Raw genomic sequence first — 25,288 nt, 5'->3', positions numbered from 1 at the left:
AGTAATAAACATCACAGAGTTTCATGCACTTACCAACTCTTTTCCCTGTGTCCTCCTTTGCCTCTTTTTATAATACTTTGTTAGGTGTTTGTGCGTTGCTTTTAAAACCTGACTGAATAGCAGAAGCATCAGCGACTCTGTTTTGTGAGCATAATGCATCAAAGTGTTAATGTATCAGTAAGGACAAGGTTGGCTCCTTTTATCATATGTGGTGGAACTGTAAGATCATTAGAAAATTTTGGATAAAAATTCATAATGTTTTGGGGAAAATTATGAATTTTAAAATTCCTATGTATCAGGATTATATATTATTAAGTATGATGATGCCGGAAAACATATCTCAAAGTAGTCCATTCCGTCCATATATAAAAAGAAAGGAAACTTAGCTCAACAACGCAGGAGAAGGATCATGCAGGAGAAGGTTGTCCTGTACCTTCCCTCACTGGCTCTGTCTGCTGCTCCAGTCACTTTTGGCCACTCCCTTCCAGTCCCGAAGATGGGAGAAACGATGGGAGCAACTAATTGCAAGGAAGAAAGACATGGGAGTAAAAGGGTTCAGGGTCCTTCTCACATACATTCCTTTAGCTATTAAAGCAAGATCCGCTCTCTTTTATACTAGGCCAGCAGGGGGGGAGCTCTTCCGCACTCTTAACTGCTGCCACTGGATTGCTTGGGGTGGCAGAACAGGCTGGGCCAGCCCTGAGCTTGAAAGTGAGGGCCACATCACATCTGACTCACAGGCATTTTCTAAGAGAGCTAATGGTGTGCTAATGGAGCCATTGTTGCATGTAGTTGATTTGCTCAGTGCTTGTATCATTGCCTTTGGTCAAGGAGGTTCTGGAGATTTTGGAGCAGGGGAAGCTAGACCACACAGTGGCACAGAGACATTGGACTTATTGTACGGGTTTTTCTAATGTGAGGTAGGGAGGGCATCTTATCATTGGTGTTGCCTCCCATCTGGCCAGGAGGCAGAATGTTTCTTTAACTTCCTGTCCCCATAAGGAGGAGCTGCGGGCCCTGCAGGATTTGCCATCCTTCTGCAGGGCCTGCAAAACGGAGCTCTTCCGCCAGGCTTATGGTTGAGGCCAGGCCTCCCCTTTTTAGATCGCCCTCCCCACATCAGCAGTGACCCCTGGTTTCCCAGATAGTTCCACTGCCATCAAGTGGAGTGGGTTGGGGGGGGGATTGTTTTTAGGTGTTTTTATGTATTAGGGGTTTTATGGGGTTTTTACATGTTGTCACCCGCCGCGAGCCTCAGGGAAGCGGCGTGTTAGAAATCCAATAAGTATAAGTATTAAATTAATTGATTGATTAATTAATTAATTAATAATATGGGGGGTGATTGATTCCTCTGTTCAGGATCTACCAGCACTTTAGAAATTCCCTTAATTCCATGGCCTGGTGGAATGAGCTCCTAGAAGAGCTGAGTGCCGTGACGGAGCTATCACAGTTCTGCAGGGCCTGCAAGACAGAGCTCTTCCACCAGGCATTTGGTTGAGGCCAGGCCATGGAAGATCAGGTCCCTTCCTCAGAGGCCCCCAAGATGCTCAACCATCTGGGGCAGGAGATGTCCTCTCCAAGTATGGTGTGCATTGTGTTTTGGGCACAGGTTGGTAAGTGGGAGAGAATTAGATGGGACTAGGCTGCCCGAGTCTATTGCTGTTATTGTTGTTTTATCAGACCTTGTAAACTGCCACAAGCCAGCTGGGCCCGGCAGTGGTGGTCAATAAATTTAGTTAATTAATTACTTAATAATTGCGCATCACAAGTAGAAGGAGGCTACAGAAACTTCTAATTTAAAGGGAGTAAAGTCCTTGAAATCACAATAAGGTAAGCTCAGTAGTAGAATAGAAGCCAAAAAAGCACTCCTGACAACCATCTTTAATGTCCCACCTTGGGTATGGATGGGATAAAATGCCCTCCATATTTCAGATTGAAGGAACTGTACAGTTTAGCTCAATGGTCTTTTCTCACTCTGTGGGGAAGGGCATGTTAGTGTGGGTTGTCCAAAGTGTTATTTCCTTAGTTGAGTGGGCATAGCTGTCATGGTCAAGCAGTTTCCATCATAGGTTGCAGTATTCTTTAACCACCCTCTGCTTTGCTGAGGCAGGAGAGTCCACCTTGTAAGGTCAAATGAAGGTCAGTGTTGATGCCCATGTACTGCCTTGCTGAGGTCTTCAACTGACATCTGCTATGCTGCAAATTGAATGTGCAATTATCCCCTGAGGGACAGGTAATTTCTGGCTATGATAAACCTGGATTATATGCAGTGTTTCAGCCATCTGTTCAAGGTAGACGTAGATTCTCTTTCCCATCACTGGGGGATGGAATAATACAAACAGATAATCTGATTTCCTAAAGGCAGCTGTTCTACATATGTAATTGTCAGGGTTCTGTGTAGCTCTAGACTATGCCAGGATTTTTTTTTCCCTTGGGGGAAACAAGGCGTGGAGGGGAAGGTGTAAGGTAAACCTTTTGGGAAAGATTAATCTTTTGCATCTTTTTCTTTCTTAGGAAGAACTTGTTCTGAGTTAAGTCTGTTATCTCTCCAAGACACTGAAGGTATTGCGTTAGAGAGAGGACTCATTTCTTCACTGCAGAAATAAGTATGTCTCTCTACAGTTGTTCCTGGAACAGTGATATCGTCAAAGAGGCTCTGAACTGAAAATGGTTCTCCAGAAAAGAAAGTTAGAGAAACTTCCTGTGGGGAGGAAAGATTGAAATGTGAAGACAGACCATGGTTAGTTTGATAAAGGCTACATAACTGAAACACTTCAAGGCCTCTGCTCTGAATACTGGCATTTCTATTGGTAAATGCCAACACTTTAGGAACTGATCAAGAATTTCAGTTCTAATATTATCTACCAACTCCCCAACCTTTCCTTTTGGTTCAAGGCAGCTAACAATACTAGTTAAAAGCATTTCCTGTTTAAAATCAAAAACAAAACAACAAATGTCTCCCCCCCCCCTTAAAATATCCCTGCCAATTCACACAACCTCAGAAGCCCTGGGAAACAGGAAGGCTTTGCAGACCCTCCCAAAAATTTCCAAGGTGGGACCCCCCCTCATCTATTCAGGAACCCGCTCATCTTCATAAGAAGAGCCCTGCTGGATCAGACCAGTGGTCCATCTAGTCCAGCATCCAATCTCACACAATAGCAAAACAGACTGAGACCTTCCCCTGATGTTACCTCCTGGCTCTGGAATTCAGAGGTTGACTCTCTCTGAACATGGAGTGCCTAAGTTGCCATGGCTGGTAGTCATAGATAAACATATGCTAAATGAATCTATCTAATCCCCTTTTAAAGCTGTCTATTCTTGTGGCCATCATCACATCTTCTGGCAGCAAATTCAATATATTAATCATTGCTTGTGTAAAGACATGTTTTCTTTTGTCTGTCCTGAATCTACTGCCCATCAGCTTCATTGGATGCCCTTTAGTTCTAGTATTTGTGGAGATGGAGAAAACTTTCTCTTTGTTAACTCTTTCCAACTAGGCATAATTTTATAAACCTCTATCATGGTCGCTCTTAGTCATCTGTTATCTAACCTGAAAAGTCCCAGACTCTTCACCCTTTCTACACAGGGCGGGTGGTCTATTTTCGGTTACCCTCTTCTGTATTTTCTTCGGCTCTGCAATGTCATTTTTGAGATACGGTGACTAGAGCTGTATAGGACTAGTCCAAATGAGGCCACACTATAGATCTGCACAGGACATTATAAGATCAGCCATTTTATGTTCAATGCCTTTTCTAATAAACCCTAACACAGAGTTTGCCTTTCTCACTGTTGTAGCTCACTGGGTTGACACTTTCATTGAGCCATCCACTACAACCCCAAGATCATTCTCCTTAGTCTCAACAACTCCAGACCCCATCAGTTTATGCTTGATGTTGAGAATTTTTTTTTGTCTCGTAATGAAAAAGGCCAATATGGTATTGGCTTCATTGCATAATTGTTGACAAGATGGTTAAGCAAATTGAGATGTTTCTCTAGCCATCAAGAAAAAGGAGCCCATAAACTTATTATGAAGGGGGGGGGGTTAGATGAATTTTATACAGCAGCCATTCATTGTTGTTAGGTGCAAAGTCATGTCCAGCCCATTGTGACCCATGAACAATGATCTTCCAGGCCTTCCTGTCCTCTACCATTCCCCGGAGTCCATATAAGTTCTCACCGACTGCTTCAGTGACTCCATCCAGCCACCTCATTCTGTGTCGTCCCCTTGTTCTTTTTTCCTCAATCGCTCCCAGCATTAGGCTCTTCTCCAGGGAGTCCTTCCTTCTCATGAGGTGGCCAAAGTATTTGAGTTTCATCTTCAGGATCTGACCTTCTAAGGAGCAGTCAAGGCTGATCACCTCTAGGACTGGCCGGTTTGTTCGCCTTGCAGTCTAAGGGACTCACAAGAGTCTTCTCCAGCATCACAGTTCAAAAGCCTCAATTCTTTGATGCTCGGCCTTTCTTATGGTCCAACTTTCACAGCCATACATTGCAACTGGGAAGACCATAGCCTTGACTAGATGCACTTTTGTTGGCAGGGTGATGTCTCCGCTTTTTAGGATGCTGTCTAGATTTGCCATAGCTTTCCTCCCCAGGAGCGTCTTTTAATTTCTTTGCTGCAGTCCCCATCTACAATGATCTTGGAGCCCAGGAAAATAAAATCTGTCACTACCTCCATTTCCTCCCCATCTATTTGCCAGGAATTGAGAGGGCCGGTTGCCATGATCTTAGTTTTCTTGATGTTGAGTTTCAAGCCAACTTTTCCACTCTCCTCCTTCACCTGCATCAAGAGGCTCTTTAGTTCCTCTTTGCTTTCTGCCATTAGACATTCATTATGGTGTCCTTTACTTCAACTTTATGGAACTCCTGTAGCCTCCCCCCCCCCTTCTAACCCTAGGGGTTAGCGGTTATGCTGCTGTTGTTGGAACTTGAAGCGTCCGCTGCTTCCCTGATAGAAACATAAATTTTAATGCTGTATTTCAGTTATGGTTGAGCCATGTCTGCCTTCAGGCATTGGGTCTGAAGCAAGGCAGAATAAGTTGTGTGCAAAAGGAGTGAAGATAATATCTCCTCCGGCGGTGGATTTCCCTCTTACTAGAGATGGGCTTAGCTTTTTTACATTAGTTTCAGCTAATATGCCACTGAGATTATCTCCAAATAATTTCCCTCAATGAGAAAGCCAGGTTCACCTTGGAATGCATGTCCACAACACATGCATTTAACCATAGATTATGTCTGGTCACAGCAGCTAAAGACATCAATGAAGAGGAAAACCTTAATACATTCAGGCTGGCTTCTGAAGAATTTTTTCTGGAATAGCGTAGACCGTTTACACACTGGAGGTTTCATGCTGGGCTACATGCTGGAGTTTCAGTTGTGGCAGGTTGCCCCACCTCTTCCTGTACCCACGTGGGGGAGCATATGGCCTGGTGCACTTCATCCGCCCCCAATTTGTGCTCCTGCACAGGAACTGGGGCAGTAAAGTTCCCAGTGGTCCCAAACGGTCCCAAAGGTGCTTTCCCTTACTCTTAGCTGGGATCAACTGCAACAATTTAGGTACAACCCAATTTTAACTCTTGCTTTTTATCTTTTGTACAAGTCAGTTTTCAATTTGTATTAATTATCCTTTTTGTGTTGGTTTCAATGAGATTTTGGGTGGTATATTTCAATTTGATAGCTACTGTGGTAGCCCTATGGAGGCAAAAAGGCAGGGGAAAATCAGCTGTTCTCCAACTTGCAACTGAGAGTGGATTCAGAGCCCTCTCAGCCTTCCAGCTGTAATCTAGCAGCCAAAGGCCAGCCAGCTGTTCTCACTTCTGTAGGGTTGCCAGAGTCCTTGGAGCATCACAGGAAAAAGTCCAGGTGGGACTTACAGACTAGGCATAAGAGTGCATATCTTGAACACCAATGCCAAATTCAATGATGATGTCAGCCTGCAGGTAGGAATTGGGCCAATGTGCAGTTGTCACCTACATTTCTTCTAGTATTCCTATCGAGTCCTGCACTTGTAAGGGAAGAAGGGAGGAGGAGAGGGAGCTCTAAGTAATGGACGCTCTCCAGTGGCTGGTTATGGTTTATCTGCTTGCAAAATATCAATTCCCAAGCTACTAATCTCCTCAACCGGACTGTGACTTCTGGGAGACCTAGTGCAGGCTGCCTAGATTCCTCCTGTGTCCTTATGACACTTTCTGGGAACAGAAGTTCTGTCTGGTCCTGGGGGGCAGAAATCCTTTATTTGATCAGAGATAAATCTCCCTTCCAAAATCTTCTCCACCTGTGACTCCATGCTGAAACTTGATCTCTAAGGCAGAAAGGTTTCTTCTCCCTCAGCCTGTGTTCCCTGTCTTGGACTCTGGGAGAACCTATTAGCTCCCCCTTCCCCCATCCTAGGTGTAAACTGCACAGAGCTTTTATTCCAATCCCAGGTCGATTCAGTCCCTGCCGTCTACACAGAATGCGATTTCCATTTTGATTTTGGGTTTCTGTTTCAATAGGGAAGGGGAGAAGGGGAGAAGACCCGAGTTCAAATCAATCTGAATTCAACAGGATTGGCAATGGAATAAACAAAGTAAATGCAGAATCAGCCCTAGGGAGACAACTCTTCTTCCATAGGAGACAAATATCCATGGGTGATATCCATTCTGACAGCATGCTATTCCATTGTGTTGGCTAAAGTGAAAGGCCCATGATTAACGGGAGGAACTAAGTAGTTTTGTGGATTTTTCTTTTTTATGAAGATGAATGAAAGAGGAAATGGAAATGAAGGAAAATATGTATGGTGGTAGGAGGAAGGATTTGAGGGGGAAGGTTTGTGCTGCTTTCCTAGGCAAGAAATGAACTGGGGAGCTAGGTGACGCTCACCAGTGAAAACAGGAAGTCAAAGAAAGATCCTGCCTCCTGACTCAGTAGGAAGAATCACAATGCCCTTGATAATCAGAAAAACTCTTGATAATCAGAAAAAAAATCATTGTTTTTAAAACAAGTTCAAAAATTCGTATACTCTGTGTGTGTGTGTGTGTGTGTGTTTGTTGCACGTCATGCCACCAAATTCTATGTATCACAGAACATAATGCTAAAGGAATAATTTACTATTGTATTTTTAATGCCCCATCCTTGGAAACAGGCAGCTTGATTTTCTTTCTTGCTGTCCTTTCAAAGAATGAACACACGTAAGAGCCAAGATTGCCATGTTACTGCCAGTCCTGTAATACATAGCCTTGTACACTGAAAATCAGTATGGAACACTGCACTCCTGTAACTTTTTACAGCCTTTAAATTGCCCGTCTTCTGACTACATTTCTTCAAACAATATTGCCATCTGAGTGATATCAATCAAATTGTACTGCCCTTTGATGTCAGGACTCGGAGACTCAGCCCACTTGACTGAATTCTGATTACCTCTGTATTCAGAGGAAAATAAATGTGATTTTTTAAAAAGATCCTAGGCAAGAATTGTGAGTATTTAATAAAAGCAATACTGATTAGAAAGAGATTAATGCCCAAAATATCATAGTAGGGTCCACGGGTATTTCTATAGGGAAGTTTCTTTGTAAAGTGATGTATACACGGCTCTTCCTGAATCTCTGCAGCCTTTAGCCATAGAGCATCGAGATGATAATAAAAATGAAGCAATTTAACTTCTAGTTTCAGTTTTGATCTGATAGGAGTTGAACCAGCTTATAAATTTTCAAGATGCTACTGGTTCTCCTGGGGAAGAGCTCAACTGCTATCCAGCCTTTACAATACTTTTCTACTATATTGTGATAGCATTGATTCAATCACCCATATATATTTTCTTTCAGCTGAGCATTTGGTGAAACACAATTCAAAATCAGGCACCCGCGCTCCATTACAAAACCTGAACCCCAAACCATATGCTTCATGCAAAGCCATGTTAAACTACCAAAGATTTTAAAAAAAAAGTATCAGGCATGTTGACTGTTATTGTTATCACTATTTTGTTACTCTGTGCATGTCTGTGTACATGCAGATTTAGTGCAGTTTGGTGCTTCATCAAAGAAGGTTGGTTTTTATACCCTGCTTTTCACTACCTGAAGCCGTGACTTCTTCGGGTAGTAAAAAGTTCCAGCTCTTCACTACCTGAAGGAGGCTCAAAGTGGCTTACAATCGCCTTCCCTTCATCTTCCCATAGTAGGCATCTTGTGTAGTAGGTGAGGCTGAGAGAGACTCCTCTGTGAGGACAGCACCATCAGGGCTGTAAGGAGCCCAAGGTCACCCAGCTGGCTGCATGTGGGGAAGCAGGGAATCGAACTTGGCACCACAGATTAGATGCTGCTACTCTTAACCACCACATGAAGCTGGCTCTAAAAGGAGACATTTCCCCAAAACACTATTAGGAAAAATTTATTTGTCTAGCTGGTAAATCATTAGATAAACATTTTCGATACAAGACAAAGAATGTCAGAATGTGTATGATAACTCCTTGTGCACTCATTCTGCTTCAGAATCATATAAAGTCACTTCTTGAGCTATATTCCATTATCAAAAATTCAGCTCAGTTCTGATATACATATACATACACATACACATACACATACACATACACATACACATACACATATACATATACATATACATATACATATACACTAGCATTCAAGTGATGCATCCACAAGGAATACTGGTATACTTCTTGGATTGTGCCATGCTTCACTGAAGCATCAATAATATTGTATATACTTGAATTCTTTATACAGGCCTGATAAATTTTCTGTAAGTTCCTTCTGCCTTTTCAATTGCCTTTTATGTATTGACTCTACCAACACATTGAAACTATATTGTTACACTTTAGGGGGACATGCTTTTCAAACTGACCATTTCAAAAGGTTTTTCATGTACATATCACTTTTATGCTACTTTTCTTCCAAAGCGCTCTGAGTGGTGTAAAGGGTTCTCCTCTCCTTGTATTAGCCTCACAGCAGCCCTGAAAAGTAGGTTAACCTGAAAAAGAGTGACTGGCTGATGGTCATGCAGCAAACTTTATAGCAGAAGGATTCGAACCCAAGTGTCTCATATCCTAGTCCCACACCCTAACTAATACTCAGCAAAGGCTCCTAGGTAAACTCAGCAGACATGGGCTAAGAGGACAAGTCCTCTTGTGGTTTAAAAACTGGTTAATTAAGAGGAAACAGAGAGTAAGTATAAATGGGCTGAAAGGTGGTAAGTTGGAGCTTTTGTTGGAGCTTCAGGATTCCAGAGGTCAGGCAAGCATGATAGCCAGCTGCAAGAAGTCAAGTGCTTTCAGGATTCAAGCAAGTTGTCAGCATATAGCTTACATTGTGTCCACACCCCACAAAGTCCTTCAAGAGACTTCATAGTTAAATGCTCAGACTTAATCCTGCAACAACTCATCAATATCTTCAGCAGGTAACTGACATTGAGCCATCATCTAAGCACTTCTGCTTTTATCCTGCAGCTCTTCTCTAAGCCGGCACCTTGCCTCTCTATTGGTGCAGGTAAACCAGGGTTGATTCTGCACTTAATTTTTTTCCCATTGTGGATCCTACTGAATTCAGAATGATTTGAACTCGGATCTTCTTCTATTCCCCCCCCCCATTAAAAGAAAAAGTGTTCTGTGCTTGACTGGGAAAGCTCAGAGCGGGGAGGGGAGTCAAGAGCAGAACAAGTCTCTTTCTTTTCTTTAATGGGGGGAGAGGATTTGAGACAGCAAAGGAGGGGGAATAAATCCAAGAGGCAAATCTCTGCAGAGGGCTTCTGGAGCGCAGTCACTTTAAGACAAGCCTTGCAGCCACAAACCAGGAAATCTTTGAACTGACTCCATGGCCAATAAGGGGAGACTGCTTTGCTGCAGCATTGGAGGCATGATGCAGCACGTTAATTGGTAAAAACCCCCAGAGATCTGCACATTTACTGATGCCAATTTTTGAAATATCTAGGGTTATATCCACTTCTGGATATCGCAGAGGAAAGGCAGGGTCACTCCGGATGCATGTTGCAGAGGGAAAATTTAAGTGCCCAAAATCAAAGTGGAAATGGAATTCAGTGTAGACAGCAGGGATTTATTTGAGCTGGCCATGAGTAAAAAGCCCCATGCAGACTACACTCTGGAGGGCTGGAAACAGGCTACTGGCTTTCAGATGCTGAAACAGAGCTGGAGGGTAGAGGTGACTCTGCATGTGTGAATCACTAGTTTGTTAGCTTCTTCTGCCTCTGACATGGGCATGCTGACTGAGTCGGCATGTAGAGAAACAGTTGATGCAGCTTCCAACCCTTGATTGAACCCAACTGACACCAGTACCTTCCATCAGAAGGACGTTCAAGAAGGACGTAGATAAAATTGAAAGGGTACAGAGGAGAGCGACAAAGATGATCTGGGGCCAAGGGACCAAGCCCTATGAAGATAGGTTGAGGGACTTGGGAATGTTCAGCCTGGAGAAAAGGAGGTTGAGAGGGGACGCGATAGTCCTTTTTAAGTATTTAAAAGGTTGTCACTTGGAGGAGGGCAGGATGCTGTTTCCGTTGGCTGCAGAGGAAAGGACACACGGTAATGGGTTTAAACTTCAAGTACGATATAGGCTAGATATCAGGAAAAATATTTCACAGTCAGAGTAGTTCAGCAGTGGAATAGGCTGCCTAAGGAGGTGGTGAACTTCCCCTCACTGGCAGTCTTCAAGCAAAAGTTGGATACACACATTTCTTGGATGCTTTAGGATGCTTAGGGCTGATCCTGTGTTGAGCAGGGGGTTGGACTAGATGGCCTGTATTGCCCCTTCCAACTCTATGATTCTATTCTATGATTCTATCAGGAGCCTGGCCATGATTCTGGACACCTTCATTTCAATGGAGGCCCAGATCATGAACATCACCTGGCTGGTATTTCTCCATCTTCACCAAACACAAAACTTATGCCATATCTCTCACCATCAGACCTAGCCAGAGTGATCAATGCAATGGGCACCTCTAGATCGGATTTCTGCAATGCACAATATGCAGGGCTTCCCTTGAAACTGCTCTGGAAACTCCAACTGATTCAGAATGCAGCAGTTCAGGTCCTTCCAGGGACCCAGTGGAGAGTACATATGACACCAGTAGTCTCCCAGCTGCATTGGCTCCAAATCAGGTCCAAGGTTTTGGTATTAACCTTCACAGCCTTAAACAGTCTGGGACCAGCATATTTGCAGGACTGCCTTTTCCACTACGCTTCCAAAGAATGTTGAAATCATTAGACCAAAACCTGCTTAGGAACTCCAGCCCCAAAGAGGTGAGACTGGCCTCGGCCAGGGCCTTTTTGGCCTTGGCCCTCAGCTTGGTGGAAAGCTCTGCTAAAAGAGATCGGGACCCTGCAGGACCTTTATTAGAGTGGCCCGATGGCCCTCAGTTGTGGATAAACTCCCCTATCATCCATTGTGTACTTTCAATCCAGTGAGCAGCTAAACAAATTGGGAGGGGAAACCATGTTACTGATGCTGACATCATTTTCAGGTGATCAGCGATCAGTGATATCACAACCCTCCCACACACACAATGCTCCAGAAACTGATTTAGTCTCTATGACATTTACCTTATATTTGGAAAATTCCCATAGCATCATAGGGCAAGTGGCTACTTCCTGGTGGTTAGCCATAAATGACATTACAGCATCAACCATGTGTCCAGCAATGTGCTGGAAATGGATTTAGGTGGGTAACCCTGGATTCAAACTTTGTTATGCTGGAATTGAGCATGTGCATCAAGAGCCCAGTGATCACCCTCCCATATTTATCTCAAGACCCAACTGAGTGGTGGCAAGAAGAGCTAGTGGGGAAGGTATCCCACCATCAGAAACCTGGCAACCCCAGTGAGGACTTAGATGATTGAATACTTCTCCACGCAAAACAATTTTCTCCAAGTGGAAAACCCAATGAGTAGTATCCTCTAGTCTTCCCTCTGGTGTGCCTTTTTATATGTAGGGAGGTTTTTTTTTTATTTTGTTCATATGGAGGAGCATCTCCACCTACTATCTTAAGTGGTACTCTCAAATCAGTTTGACTACTTCAGACACTGCTGTTTGTGAAAACTATGGCAAAGGTTTAGGGACACCAATTTATTTTACAATGAGCAAACAAAAACCTTCTGTTGGTGAACAGGAGAGGAAATAGAAAAGTAATAGATGACTACAAAGGTTAGGCATTGAACACAGATGACTTCTGCTGTGGGGAGAGGAACAATCTCAAATAATGAGTGGAAGGGTAGAGAGAGAGAGGCCCTTAATGAAATTCACATTCTACCACCCTTTGAGTCCTACCATTCTGCCTCTAGCTTTCAAAAAAAAAAAAAAACAGTAGCTCTAGGCAGATCTCACAAAAGGAGGAAGGATCAGGCAGCCCCCACTGAAATTCAATCACCAGGAACTCATGGATATTTTTTGAGCAGGATAGGATGGTAGAAGGAAGCCTACAGTGTGAAGAATAATTTTTTCTATACTTTAAACCCAGTACTTCAAAATGTTAAACACTAGACTATAGTGGGAAATAGTATTAGTAATTCACAACATAAACAGTTCACTTTTTACTATTGATCCAGACTCAGCAGCTGACTATTCATTTTCAACTCTCATAGATCAAGTCTTAGAATTCTGCTTTCCTTGTGTAATTAGACTCTCTTTAAGTTAGTCCAGTTCCTACAGGCTGATAAAAATGTAGCTGTCATCCCAGTGCTTTTCTGATGACAGCTTTTATATTTTTAAGCTTTTGCTGGTTGCATTCTCCTTCCATCATTGCTACTAATAACAGAGAGCTTTTGGCCACACTAGGGGAAATTAACTCCTCCCTTCTATGGCTCATTTTTCTAGGAATGACATATGTCACAAGGCATCTTGAATTCCCCAAACTCTTTTCTTTTCCCAGCCAGCAAATACATCTCTGTGCCCTTCTAGGCAACCTCCAATCCCTGCTGGGATACAGAATTAATTTTCATCAAATCCATCTCCAGCACCACTGGTGTAACTAGCCATGCTTTCCCCCATAAAGGTCATACCTCCTCAAAAACAATCAGCTCATCTCTGATATGAAAAAAAAATCGGAATGACTTTTTAAAAAATGAACCTGTTTTTAATTCCAGGTTTCTAAGGATATCACCGTATTTTCAAAAAGCTGGTTTCTCTTTTCTATCTAAATTAATCACATGTCTGTCATTTGTCCAGGAGTAGACAAAATTTTATGAACATTCTGCGATTTGGATTCTACATTGATGTCTATTAATTTCCTGTCCACATATCATCTGGCACCTGGAGATGAACATGTAGCAGTGCAGTACTGCTGATGCATTATGAAACAATCATATTTTTTGTAGACTATATTTCTTATATTTGGAGGAATCTCAGATAATACTGACCACTGAAAGGCAGCAAAGGTAGAAATGGGTAGTCTTGATTAACATGGGGGTTTGTCAGTGAAGACTGAGGACATACACCTTCTGGTTTTCAATACCAATGTATGTATAATTTGATGATGAATCACTGTAAAAACCTTCATTTTATTATTGTTTACACACCTCCCATGTAACTTTTTTCCCCTTCTTGACTTTGGTTTTTCAGCTTATTTTTGTTTTCTGGTTCACCTAATAATAAAGTTGAAGAGAAAATATTGTAAAAATATGTAACAGCACTAACTCTTAGAGAACTTTTAGCATACCTAAAGAGATCTCTGGAATGCCTGGATACTGTATAACCATTGCTAGTATTTTAATGATCCAGAGATCTTTTCATACATATTTCAAAACGTTTTCCGTTATAGCTCTCACTTTATATCCCTTCAACCTCGCAGATTTTCCCAGTACAGTACAGGTTTCCCTGGTGAGTTTTAACACTGTATCTGTTGTATTGAATTCTGATCCAATGTGAGTAAAATGCCTTGAGTCTACCACCTTTTATACTCCTCTTATGGTTTTCTCTTGGACTACTGTGACATATAATACATGGGTCTGCCTCATGAAGTTTCTTCAGTTCATTTGGTTTAGATCGCAGCTGCAAGACTGATTTCTGATATTAGAGAAAATTGCACTACAGTTTTTACAAGTTCCAAGAATTACCTGTATGTTTTCAAATTATATCGAAAATGTGAATAATTATTCTTAAAGAACCTCTATGAAACCATATTATTTGATAGCCATTCTGCTCTTTCACACTGAGCTCTGATAGCCTTTTAAGCCACTCTTCCCAGTATATTAAATTGACGGCCAATGCTGAAATAACTAAGAGAATCAACTTTCATTTAAAATTCAACAGATTCAGGATCTTAGACCCTTTCAGTGGGCTCTGAAGGCATTTTTCTTTCTACAGGACTTCTGCATTTCAAATATTCTTTTTCTTCCCATTGATTCTACTGAATACGATGTTGTTTAGTTAATCTTTTTTCCCCTGGAATTAGCTCCACTGGCATTGCATTACATGGTTCCCTATCTTTAAAATCATTGCATTCAAAAGCCATGTTATAGACTTGCTTAATAATTAAGTAATGATAAATATCAGTTGATCTCACTCATGAGGTAAGCAGCTTTGTGTGTGTGTGTGGTGGGGGGAGGATCTTCCATTATTTGCCTGTCATCAAGATTCCTTTTTTCATGTACTTATTGGGATGGGGCAGGTTTGGTGCATGAGAGAGTACTCTTTATTATATAGGCTTTATTTTTGTTCACGATTCCAGATCCCAAGGCTATCAAATAATAAGATCTCAGATAAAGTTCAATAAGCCCTGAAGCGCCAAGATGAAAAACTAAAGCTGCTTTAAGAAAGCCACACCTAAAGAAAATAAGACTCGAGTCAGCAAACTGAGCACTTCAGGTTTGTGGGCAAGTACCATTAAGTTTTGTGGGACATCCTCACAAGTAAACATTCGTATAAGTGGATTGTGCAGGTGTAGTCAGCCAACACTTTCAACTAGCCCTTTCCTTTCAACATTTAGTAGGTGTTATAGGATTGTCACCCCTAAATTATGTCCCCTAGAGCCACCACTTTCCTTAGGCAGAAGCAGGATATTGGAACAAAGGCACCACTGATGGAGGAGGGAGTTTATAAAATGCTGTGGTTACTCAGTTTTGATGTGGCAGCTGTCTCTTTTGCTGTCTCTTTGGAATTAGTTTGTGTTTTGTAGCTGGACATTTTAAAGATGATAAATGAAGGGCATTTTTCTGTCACTGCTCAAAATGGGTTTGTGATGTTGCCTGTCTACTCTTGAGTCTCTTTGATGGTCAGCCTCCAAACAACTTATCTGTCTGATTTTCAAACTGAACGCTGCACTGTTCTAACTCTTTTAAGATTCTTGACTTGGTTATTACTTCTGTCCAGCTGCCTAAAGCATTTTTGACTTCTTTGCCATGCATTTTCCTTGAGCAATATTTTAACCATAGTTCATGGTGAGCCATTTTAAAGCTTCTGAACATTTGCAAAGGATGGCAGAAGAACTGTTGCTGTAAACACTTGGCACCTCGAATCTGCCAAACATGAGAAGCATGTTTATATGAAAATACTAAGAGATGTGGGTGCACTATAGGCATGGGCTTCCCACAGCAAATGCCAACATACACAGCCTGCTCTCCCAAGTACATTGGTGGCAGCAGCTCCAGTGGAGCCTGTAGTGATGGCTGACTGTTGCAACTTGGCTGAGAGGCACACAGATTCCATCAAAAACTCTGTGGAAACCAATGCTCATATTTTATTTTATTTTTAAAATCTACAGAAATGATATTTGCATAGTAATAGTATATTTGTTCCTAAATGTGTATTCCTATTCAGATCTGTGGCGCTACAAGAAATCAGATTAAAAGGGCAAAACCCGTGTTGCAGGCGTTGCCATGGAAATTTAACTATGTAGACATAATTCCAGTTTTTACAGAATCCACAATGACAGATATTATCCTCAGCCTCCTAGAAATCATGCCATTGTTTAGTAATTTAAGATGTAATGCCTGCTCAGAAAATTCCAAGACTCACTAAATCTTGGGTTATTTATTTCCTGTTACACAAATCTTTCCTTATATAAATACTTCAACATTTCTTTTGTCCTCTGAAGAAATTCTTCTCCTCTTGCCTCTCTTTCATGCTGTACTCCAGTATTTGTGTACCTACATTCAGCATTGACTTGTTTGCCATGGAACATTTTCATGCATACTTTGGAGAAAATTCTGGGACACGTTCTTGGGTGCCCACTGTTATTACTCTACTGACAACTGAACACACCCTAAAACACACTCAGCCCTTGCTCCTACAACTGTGTATTACAGGGAACATTTAGTAGTGAAGCAAAATATTGTCTGCTGCCACTGTAATACTCTGAAACAAGATTAATACAGCACAGTCCTAAACCCTATCTCTGAATGTCTTTGGATACCAACTGCACACTACGGTGGCATAAAATCACGACACAGGGATATGCCAACACTACAGCATACTGGCATTATACTCCTGGCATCAGAGCAGAAGTGGCCAACGTCAAAGGCATATAAGGAGAGAACAGGGCTTCACATCTGAGCCCCTTCTGCCTGTTTCATTATGCAATGAAAAATATGGGGGGGAAACTGACTTCTATGTTTCCTCTGTGTTATTCACTGTGGCTCGGGGAGTACTTTGAGCGTGGCTGAAGAAACAGTGCTTTCCTTGGCACTTCTTAAAAGTCACTCATTACGTTGTAGGGGTACAGATGGTCTGAAGGTCTAAGATACAGCCGTTCAAGAATTCTTGCCTGGCACCTGTGGACCTATCATAATGTTTGTTTGGTCCCATCCACGTTGAAGATGGTACCTCTAAATCAGTCCTTTTGTTCTGGGCAAATGGTGTGTGCTCCAAGAAAAATTAAAATATTATTGTTCTCATTGTTATGGCCAGATCACTGTCTAGGGAAAATGATTTCAGAGGGTGGCTGTGTTGGTTTGCAGATGAACAGCTAGGGACTTTCCGCACAAGGACCAATTTTGCTGAATGTTTTCAGTATGCAGAAACGCTATATTAAATAGTGGAATTTTGTCATTTTGCATATCTTTAATTTTAGTGGAATATTGAAGTCCCAGTAGTGTTGTATTCATTCCCCACAGGTTTCCGTTCTCACTGGAATCGCAACAAAGGAAGCAATATTTTTCCATGCATCTTCCCACCCCTGGCCGTCAATCCAACAGAACAGCCAATGAACTGTTGTGTTCGTGCTCCCAAAAAGCCCCTTTCCCTTTAAAAACTGTTTTTTTTTAAAGCTGAAAACACCAGTAGCAACGAATATGTGTTCATTCATTGTCTCAAAAAGAAATTTTTTGCTGGCATAGGCGCTGGCGCTTAATCGTTTATACGCTCTTCAAGTTAAAAAAAATCCCCCCCATGGGCGCGATTTGTGGCCAAAATTACGGCCAGTGTCGAACAGGGGGCTGTATTGTGCTTGGGAACTTTAAAGGCACTAGTAGGGAGCTTTGTTTTACTGTAAATCACTTCTGTGGAGGGACTTTAGCCAGAGAAGCCTCGCTCGTTCGTAGCTTTAGCCGGTCTAAGGGGGAAAAAATGGCAATCGCGTCTCCGGAAGCTCGGGGGCGAGAGCGAGGGAGGGACATTCTTTCTACCGCTACGTTGAGAATGCACATGTCTTTTTCGGATGTGTTGCAGGTTGTTCTCATGATTCTAGCAGTTTTTCTAGGGAGAATCTACTTTTCTGGATTTCCCGAAAAGTGCTACAACGAAGCGATTTTTGCGGGAGTGTTGCAGATTGTGTACGACGTCATGCGGAACGTTGAATTAATAGCATTTACCAAAGGTAAGACTTCTGCTACATTTAAGTTGTGTGGAATGGCCCCTAGATTTGAATCCAGGAGCACCCTAGAGCCCAACAAGATGTTGGGAAGCATAAGCTTTCAAGAGCCAAATCTCTGACAAAGCGAGCTTCGACTCTCAGAAGTTTGTACTTTGAATATCTTGTTTTTCTCTAAGGTGCAACTGGACTCAAATCTACCTAGATAAGGTTGCCTTAGTGTGTACTGATCTCTGCAGTGATGGTTGACATGGTAGGCTGGTCCAGTCACAGATATTCATGGATTCATATGATTTCCAGAAAGCTTTGGAAGATTCTTCAGTTATTTGGCAGCCTCACTGCCATACCCTAGGTTCTTGGTAGGAAGAGTTATCGCTGGTAATTGACTAAATAGCTCTTCGAAGTCTTCTCCAGACTGCTAGAATTTAGTCAGCTCCATAGTTTTTATGAAGGTCTATAAGAGCAAACATGATCACTAGTTCACAATTAGAGGAAAGTTCATGGTTAATTGATTTTAAAAGTGATCAAAAATCTTATTTTAAGTCCTATACCATGACAGTGATTGTTGTAAAATTAATTCTACTGACTGCATTTTCATTCCACCCTTCCTCCAGGAAAGTTCTCCCCTCCTCCATTTAACACCCACAACAATCCCTCAAGGTAGTTTAATCTGGGAAAAGTGACTGACCTAAGGCCACTCTATGACCTTTTCTGCGGTACAAAATTTCCTCTCCCCCCCTCCCCGTCCATGTTGAATTCCAATGTGACAATCCAAATTTGCAGTTGATGTACTGCATCAGGGGCTTTCTTCCATTTTAATCCAGGACTGAAAGCACCGCATGTCTTTTGCATTTTCTTTGAAAAGGTAGGCACTGCTGCCTCCCATTATGTCCCCCCCCCCATTTTAAAAAACATTAATTGTGCACATATAACAATGCAATCACACAATGACATAATTCAAAATGTCAGCCATTGCCATATTGTCTCCCAACACCCTCAAATTCACAATTCCTGCAGTGTGAGCCACCATTTCCTCTGCATCCCCAACCATGCGGCATCCCCCACTTTCCTCCAAATTCCTTTTTTTGATCAGTGGTGTTCTAACACGATTAATAACCATCCACAACACAAACCGAAGTGGATAGGTTGCTAACTTTGTTGAGGCCAACTACTTGCCTCCTGGATCCCCGTCCCTTCTCATTCATTATTTAGTTAAAATTCATATGAATACTCAACTAAGTTTTCCTTATGATGACTCTAGATCACAGTATTCAGAAACAGAAGAACATATCTTGTGCCACTGTTCTTTAGTGCAGCATTCCATGTAGCCTGATCTCTGCATGTTTACTCAGATGAATTTACATGTCACAAATACATTTATTTAGGATTTCATATTTAATGTATTTCAACAACAGATGAATCAACTGGCTCTATAGTTCAATAACCAGTGAGGGGCTTTTGTGAATATTTTGATTCCAGGATGTTTCTGTTGTTATGACCTTGCATTCTGATTACTGTGGATCTGTCCTGCTACACAGCAAAAGAATGATAGTATTTCTTAATTATTGTAGGCTGTTTTGGAATGGACTTTACATGTCAGAAGATGGCTGTTGCCATCTGCCCAGATGAAAAGAGAAAAATGATGGGTATCTGTGAGAAAATAGTTTTAGATGCTGGAAGAGACAGAGAAAGAAGCAGATAGACAGTGCTGCAAGTTGGCCAAAGCGTGCAGGATATCTCTATCCTATAGGCATCACATATGCCTCCAACTTGTGCATTTGTCAATAAAGTACTATAAAAACACCATAAGCAGCCATCAACTAAAACTGTTTAATTGGCATCTACTATGGGCATTAAAATTACCTCCATCACTTCATGCATGGTGCTTAATTGTTGTAATACCTTTGTATGGCACCAAAACATTCAACTGGTCCAGGGCTGATTTACTGCAAAAGGTTAACAGCTCTCTCACTTATTTTACTCTTTATTGTGTATATCGCTGAATAGTGGAGAAATCTATCTTAAGGAGAACATGATGCATCAACGTTTTTATTTCTGACCTTCAGCATTCCAATGCCTTTTCATCCTGTTTGAAGTCTGTTCTTTCAGTCATCTGTCCACCGTGCCAGGTTCTTGTGCTATAATAATAGGTACAGTATCCCCTATGAAAAATAAAAAGAAGAGATATGTTATACTTCGTGGGATGTCAGTTAAATAGTTTTAGTTGATTAATGTTTGCCTTTTAATTGATTAATTGAATCAATGTGGTTAATTTAAATGTATTTCCGTATTATTCACTCATCATTAGAAGGTACAGCCACATTTTTATTTTTTAATCATGATTACAGAAGCATTTAGGAGTGATCAAAGTAAGTTGTTACTATGTGCGTGACGATGCTCTTAAAGAAGAATTAAATTACACTAATGTATTAATATAGTGCTCCTTCAGTTTTTGTGATATGAGGCAGCCTGCTTTTCTTGATCTAAAGAAAGCCAAGAGGACCCTGCCAATAGAAACAAAAATGGAAGATGAGATTATCCCTTGTCCTAAGAATGGCCACTAAAAGTGATGCCACCCTCCAGGCAGAACTTTAGGATACCCTGGAATTACAGCTCATCTCTAGACAATAAAGATTAGTTTCCCTGGGGGAAAATGGATGCTTTGGAGGTTGGAGTCCATGGCATTGTATCCCAATGAGGTTCCTGTCCTCCTCAGGCTTCATACCCAAGTCTCCTGGGGTTTCCCAGTCTGGATCTGGCAACGCTACTCCCCATCTCCCACCAGGGGCCAGGGGGAACCTGGAAACCCTAACTATAAGCTTAGTTGCTTATAGTTGCACTGAGGTTCTGATTTGCTAGTCCTTCAGGTGAATCATAATATGTCTGAACGTTAGTGAATATGGAAAACACAAGACGATTGTGCAAAAATGCATTACAAACAAAGAAATCTAGTTTCTGAGGTAATCTAAAAATTATGTCACCCCAAGATTATTGTTGGGCCATATTTCCACAGCCCTTGAAGCATCAACATTTTCATGCATTGTTTACCCTGAGCACATGAAGCCTTAATTAATTATCAAGCCTCCTTTTTATCTTCTGAAAAAAAAACATCTAGAATATCTTTGAACAGCCAAAACATTAAAACACAAAGCCTGCTGTGATTTTCCCTCACACAAACTGTCCAATAACATAATTACACCTTACCACACAAGTAAAGCTTTATAAATTCAGTATTTTCTTTTAACACAAAGTACTGTCTTCACCATATCAGCTTTCAAATCTGTGCATAGGCGACTGCAAAAGGTTAACAGCTCACTTGCACATTCTGTTCCTTTTCCAATGTGTTGCCGAATAATGGAGATTTCTGCTAAGAAGGGCATGATGCTTGAACTTTTTTTCCTCTGACCTACAGTATTTTAATGCCATTTCATCATATTCGGGTGGCTGGTTGCTTCCTTCATCTCTTCCATATTATTTCCATTATGACAGAAAGTTATGAGGCAATGGAAAATACCCATAATCACAAAGCAGGCTAGAGATAGGCCACCTAATAACATGAAGCAGTGCCTTGCATTTTCTCACAGTTCTGAAGAAAACTGAATCAGAACAAGCCTCAGTTCTCATAATTCTGCAGTCTATCTTTAAAAAAAGAAAAAGGATAGCACATAGAGACCAAAGAATAAAGCCTTTGAGTATACCAAGGCAATTGATCCGTTTTTCACATTATATACCCTGCAATTTTAAGACTGGCTCTGTACACTTTCTAGTAAAATAGTCAGAACAAATAAAAAGCTGTAGATTCAAAAATAAATCAGGTTCTTGGTGAACAGCAATAACTATGAGAAATCTTGCAGGTTTCGTTACAATCTACTATAATGCAATCTGCAGTGGATGGCCTTCCTTAACCATTGAACTGCTTAGATGACCAACAGCACACATTCACATGGTTTCACATAATAAAAGTTCTGTGGCACTGTAAAGACATATATTTCAAAATGAGCTTTTATGAGTCACAGCTCCATTTTGTCAGACACATCCGTGAAGGAAAATCATACTGGGAGAACTTATGGGGAAGGCTAGACATTGTTGGGCATCTAAAAGCTACACTTAGGGTTAACCCTCTGAGATCCCTCACCATCCAGTATGTGCAGCTGCCAGTTCTGATCATTTATGACAGGACCCACTCCTAATCTTTCACATCAACTCCTTCCTTTCCGTCTTAAACTTGTGGTGTAAGTCATAGAATCATAGAATCATAGAATCATAGAGTTGGAAGGGGTCATACAGGCCATCTAGTCCAACCCCCTGCTCAACGCAGGATTAGCCCTAAGCATCCTAAAGCATCCAAGAAAAGTGTGTATCCAACCTTTGCTTGAAGACTACCAGTGAGGGGGAGCTCACCACCTCCTTAGGCAGCCTATTCCACTGCTGAACTACTCTGACTGTGAAAAACTTTTTCCTGATATCTAGCCTATATCGTTGTACTTGAAGTTTAAACCCATTACTGCGTGTCCTCTCCTCTGCAGCCAACAGAAACAGCATCCTGCCCTCCTCCAAGTGACAACCTTTCAAATACTTAAAGAGGGCTATCATGTCCCCTCTCAATCTCCTTTTCTCCAGGCTGAACATTCCCAAGTCCCTCAACCTATCTTCATAGGGCTTGGTCCCTTGGCCCCAGATCATCTTCGTCACTCTCCTCTGTACCCTTTCAATTTTATCGACGTCCTTCTTGAAGTGAGGCCTCCAGAACTGCACACAGTACTCCAGGTGTGGTCTGACCAGTGCCGTATACAATGGGACTATGACATCTTGTGATTTTGATGTGATGCCTCTGTTGATACAGCCCAAAATGGCATTTGCCTTTTTTACCGCTGCATCACACTGCCTGCTCATGTTTAGTTTACAATCCACAAGTACCCCAAGGTCTCGTTCACACACAGTGCTACCTAGAAGCGTATCCCCCATCCAGTAGGCATGCTTTGCATTTTTCTGACCCAGATGCAGAACTTTACACTTATCTTTATTAAATTGCATCTTGTTCTCATTTGCCCATTTTTCCATTGTGTTCAGATCTCGTTGAACTCTGTCTCTATCTTCTGGAATATTTGCCAGTCCTCCCAATTTGGTGTCATCTGCAAACTTGATGAGTAGTCCCTCCACCCCCTCATCTAGATCATTAATAAATATGTTAAAAAATACCAGGCCGAGCACTGAGCCCTGAGGTACCCCGCTACTCACCTCTCTCCAGTCTGATGAAACACCATTGACAACAACTCTTTGAGTGTGGTTCTCTAACCAATTCCCTATCCACCTAACTATCTGAAAATCCAGATTGCAGTCCTTCAACTTATCCATCAGAACATCATGGGGAACCTTGTCAAAAGCTTTACTAAAATCCAAGTAAATGACATCAACCGAATTTCCCCGATCCAGCAAACCTGTTACTTGGTCAAAAAAGGAAACCAGGTTGGTCTGGCAGGACCTGTTGGAGACAAATCCATGCTGACTTCCTTGGATCACCAAATTGTCCTCCAGATGTTTGCAGATCACTCCCTTTAATATCTGCTCCATTATCTTCCCCACAACAGAGGTCAGACTCACTGGTCTGTAGTTTCCTGGGTCATCCTTCCTCCCTTTTTTGAAGATCGGAATAACGTTTGCTCTTTTCCAGTCCTCCGGGACATCTCCAGTCCTTAAAGAGGTTCCGAAGATGATGGACAAGGGCTGTGCAAGTTCTCTGGAAAGTTCTTTGAGTACTCTCGGGTGCATTTCATCCGGACCAGGGGATTTGAACTCATCCAGTGCAGCTAAATGCCTCTCGACAACCTCTCTATCCATGTTAACCTGCCACTAAGACACTATCCTTTGGCTACGGCCATCTCTAGATGTGCCTAAACACTTTGACCTGTGGGGAAAAACAGATGTAAAATAGGCACTAAGCCTTTCTGCTTTCTCTGCATCTTTCGTTAGAGTTTGTCCATCCGCACCCAACAGTGGGCCTATTGCCTCCTTTACTTTACGTTTGCTCCTCACATAACTGAAAAATCTTTTCTTGTTACAATGGGCTTCCCTGGCCAATCTTAGCTCACTCTCAGCTTTGACCTTTCTGATGATTGAAGTCACACCAAGCCTTGGCCCCCGCCTGCCTATCCTTCCCCATAAGATCTCCCAGTATGATTTTCCTTCACAGATGTGTCAGACAAAATGGAGCTGTAAGAGGAAGAGGAAGGCCAAGTTTCCTGCCTCCCCAATTCCACAGTAGCCTCCCTCCTCCCCCAATCATTTTGGGTGGTAGTCCAAAGAAATAGTGTAGAGGCAGAATTTCCCTCTCCTCCTCTGCAAATGGGAAAGGTATTTCACCAGAGGAACTTCTCCGACATAACAACACCATTGGAGTATTTATAAAAGTATGTATGTATAACTTCCCTTTATCTTCAAAAAATTCTGTATTTGCCCAGCATCTGCAAGTATACAATCGCTGACAAGTGTTGAACTTAACTAGTTTTGAAATTTTAAAATGTTTTTTCTTTCTTTCTTACAGAAGCAATAAGTCAATTAAGATGATCAGCTCAGGTATCCTCCTGACATGGCACATCCTGCATCTACTTTAACATTTATTTTTTTTACCAGCATGTCAATATCTTGCTACCCCATCAATCTTTTTGAGCATATCCCTTCCAATAAGGAACCTTCAAAGGATATGTAGTCCACCATAGCTAAATGTAAGCCCTCACACATCCTTTATTAACAATTGTAAAGCAATCATATATCTAATTCTCAACATGGCTCCATCTATGGATACTTAAATCCAAAGATTGGAGCAATGAACAAACAAGAGAGATCTTTCTACAAATGTGAGACAAGCCCTAGGTTCACTGATAAATCTGAAATTTAAAAACATAAACCCCCATAAAAACAGAAAAAAACATTGGGAGTTAAAGCCTTTTCAAATAATAAAAACAGCACCTATATTTTCAAGAAACAAATGCCCCCTGCTGTGGCCATTTTGGGAGCTGATAGGCAACCACAATAGAATTGCCAGACTTCAAGGTTTCTGTCAGTAAAAGGCAAGGATCAGGGTCAGATTTCCTTCCAGAGTTCTTCTGACTTTTGAGGGAGGACTTAATGAGGCTGGCTGGGCCTGGTAACAATCACTGGAAAGTCCAGCTGTTTTCTATTATTCAATAGCATCCACCACATGAAAGCCAGTGTGGTGCTGTAGTTAAGGTTCAGACTAGAGTCCCAGATTCAAATCTCCATGCTGCCTTAGAATTGCACTGCATGACTTTGAGCTAGTCGCATGAAATCAGCCTAGCCTACATCACAGGGCTGTCATGAGGATAAAAAAGGAATGGAGAGAAAGGCAAAGTATTAATTAAGTAAAGATATATAGCTGAAGTTGGGGGCAGATAACAGGAGGAGGGTGGGAAGAAGAGAAAGAAAAAGGGGATGGGGAGAAGATCTAAGGGCTACCAGGAAAGAAAGAGAAAATAGAAGAAAATGAGGGGGGGGGAGAATGCTCCCTCCCCTGTCTTTGTGGGCCTTCT

General features: G+C 41.7%; 1 long non-coding RNA gene across 1 annotated transcript in view; it reads right to left on the bottom strand.

Moving 5' to 3' along the window:
- LOC143836791 (uncharacterized) overlaps window positions 1-24,831 on the bottom strand; it is a 77,296-nt gene extending 52,465 nt beyond the window's left edge. Inside the window, exons 1-2 of the long non-coding RNA XR_013230737.1 lie at window positions 24,708-24,831; window positions 19,802-19,903 (exon numbers count right to left, since the gene is read on the bottom strand). This is a non-coding gene — a long non-coding RNA (uncharacterized LOC143836791). The remainder of the gene's footprint in view (window positions 1-19,801; window positions 19,904-24,707) is intronic.
- Window positions 24,832-25,288: the final 457 nt, after the last annotated feature.

The sequence above is a fragment of the Paroedura picta genome, chromosome 4 (assembly GCF_049243985.1).
Source record: "Paroedura picta isolate Pp20150507F chromosome 4, Ppicta_v3.0, whole genome shotgun sequence".
Classification (NCBI taxonomy): domain Eukaryota; kingdom Metazoa; phylum Chordata; class Lepidosauria; order Squamata; family Gekkonidae; genus Paroedura; species Paroedura picta.
The sequence above is the reverse complement of the archived record's forward strand: the minus strand, read 5'-3'. Positions and strand labels throughout refer to the sequence as shown.